The 2,162-nt window shown below is 45.6% G+C and overlaps 1 protein-coding gene across 1 annotated transcript in view; it reads right to left on the minus strand.

Annotated features, from left to right (window-relative positions):
• Positions 1-903: 903 nt before the first annotated feature.
• OXSR1 (oxidative stress responsive kinase 1) overlaps positions 904-2,162 on the minus strand; it is an 88,043-nt gene continuing 86,784 nt past the window's right edge. The window contains exon 20 of the transcript XR_003572879.1: positions 904-2,162. The gene's annotated coding sequence lies outside the window, so the exon portion shown is untranslated.

The raw sequence follows: 2,162 nt of genomic DNA on the forward strand, positions 1-2,162 counted from the left end.
AGATCTACAGAGCAAAACCCATCTGTTTCTTCCTTACTTATTTTCTCCATTAAAGAACTACGGAGCCTTGGGTTAGTGTGAGCTCAAGCTCTCTAAGTCCTGGCTTTAGGAAGGTGGGGAATAACAATAAATAGATGCTGCATTGTTCCATTTGAGCAGTTTGAGTCCTACCTTCCTCAGCACCGGTACGCAAATGAACAAGGAGGTCCCCATGGCATGCAGGCAGAGGGGGAAATAATACTGTACCACGACTACCTCGTCTCTGTATCCTAAAGGTTTCCAGTAAATCCATACTGAGCACAGGGTGACATGAAAATCACGGTGCCAGCCTGCTCTTCCCAAGCCAAGCAGCTCGGCAGGGGGATGTTGTGGGGAGTGCTTTGTGTCAGACAACAGGGAACAGTGCCAGAGGTGCCACGTGCACTTGGCCAAACCCAGCCATCACCAACTCCCTGGTACCGGGCACTCGCCTCCTGGGCTCTTGAGAGCATCTGCTCAACACCCTGGGATGCCCAAATCCTCTTCCTCCTCTCCCTCCCCTTCACGCTCACCAGCCAGGGGGCTGCAAAGAGCCCACGGGGACACACCCAATATCCACCCCCAAGGCTAAAAGCAACAGGGGTGGTACAAAAAGAACATGCACCATTCCGGAAGCTTCCACAGCTGCTCATAGAGAACAAGATATAAATACAGATTGTTCATCTGAAGACTTGGAAATGAAAAAAAGTCCTAATTGAACCTAGTCATTCCGCTCTGTTTCTGCATTGTTTGTGGCTGATGGAAACAAAACGCGTTTCCATCTGCGTGGTAAATTACAGACTGAACGATTTCTGTGTAGAAAACACTCTAGAGCCAAGAGCAGTTACAAAGGCCAACTGTGAAACAGTAGGAAAAGAAAAAAGAAAAGAAAAAAAAAAAGAGTCAACACCATTTATTATTCACATATTGCATTACAAGTGTCTCTTATCAAACTCAGAGCATAATTTATATTATTCATGTAGAAACTCAACTCCAACACCACATAGAAAGAAAAGCTAAATACGTGTGTGACGGGGTTTCAGTGACATCCTGATCAAACGAGGAGGTGCCGGCCCAGGCCGTCAGTGCAGGAGGGCACAGCCCGGCGCCCGCTTGCCCAGTACAACCACTCTGCTGGCGATTCTTTATTGCTGTGAAACACGACAGGGACGGTTCCACGGGTACCACTTGGCGTAGGACTGGGAAAACACCTCGGGAGGACTCGCTGCGCAGCCAGGCATGGCGGAACTGGGCTGGAGGAACAGTCTGAAGTGCATGTTTTCCAAACGCGGGGTGACACAGGTCTCCTCTCTCTCTGACCCACGGGTATTGTGTGTTCATCATCTGAAAGGCCAGTTTCCAGGCAGCAATGCCTCCCTGGCCTGCTTCGAGAGTAGACTACATCTAAGATGCAGGATGAAAGAAGTTTTGAGGAAGGACTGCTTAATGCAAATTAAAAGGTTCAGCCCTCATGCCACACCTGGCACTCATGTGGAGAGAACCAAAATGGTAAAAAAAAAAAAAAAAAAAAAAAAAATTAAGGCAGTTTACAAAGGGAAGCTGACTTCTAACACCTCAAAAGTCAAGGAACTTCTCAAAAACACAAACACAAGGGAAGGCGGTTCTCCCTCCTGTGGGTTAAGACTCAGCTTGCTTTCTCAGGTGCAAGCATTCAAACCAGCAGTTTTAGAACACACAGCCAAAGAGAAGCAGATTTCTCAGCACTCCAGGTGACCCAAACAACATGTACATTGGTGTTTCAGATAGAAGGAGAAGCAGGTAAAGAACAAAAAAAAAAAAAAGATCCGTTCAGTATTAAAACTTGTGCAAAAATAGCAAGTGGAAAAAAAAAATGAAACCACATGTAAGCAAACATTTAGGCAAGATCATCAGAGCAGTGGAACCCCCTGCTTCGTACTCAGTAGTATTTTTCTTTAAAGTAAGGCAATAATAAAATGAACATGCAGGCAATGACGTGTTGGGTCTGCATGTTTGAGATGACAGATACAAAAACATGAGAGTTGTTTACAAAAGGTGTAAACGTCATCGGTAATTTCAGGAAGGTTTGTGATCCTATTAAGGAAAATGTTAAAGCTTCTAGGAAGGGGGCTGTAGTTCAATTCTTTGGCAGTAGTGGTTTTTTT

The sequence above is a fragment of the Empidonax traillii genome, unplaced genomic scaffold (assembly GCF_003031625.1).
Source record: "Empidonax traillii isolate 1590-97213 ecotype Southwest subspecies unplaced genomic scaffold, ASM303162v1 scaffold624:size695616, whole genome shotgun sequence".
Taxonomy (NCBI): domain Eukaryota; kingdom Metazoa; phylum Chordata; class Aves; order Passeriformes; family Tyrannidae; genus Empidonax; species Empidonax traillii.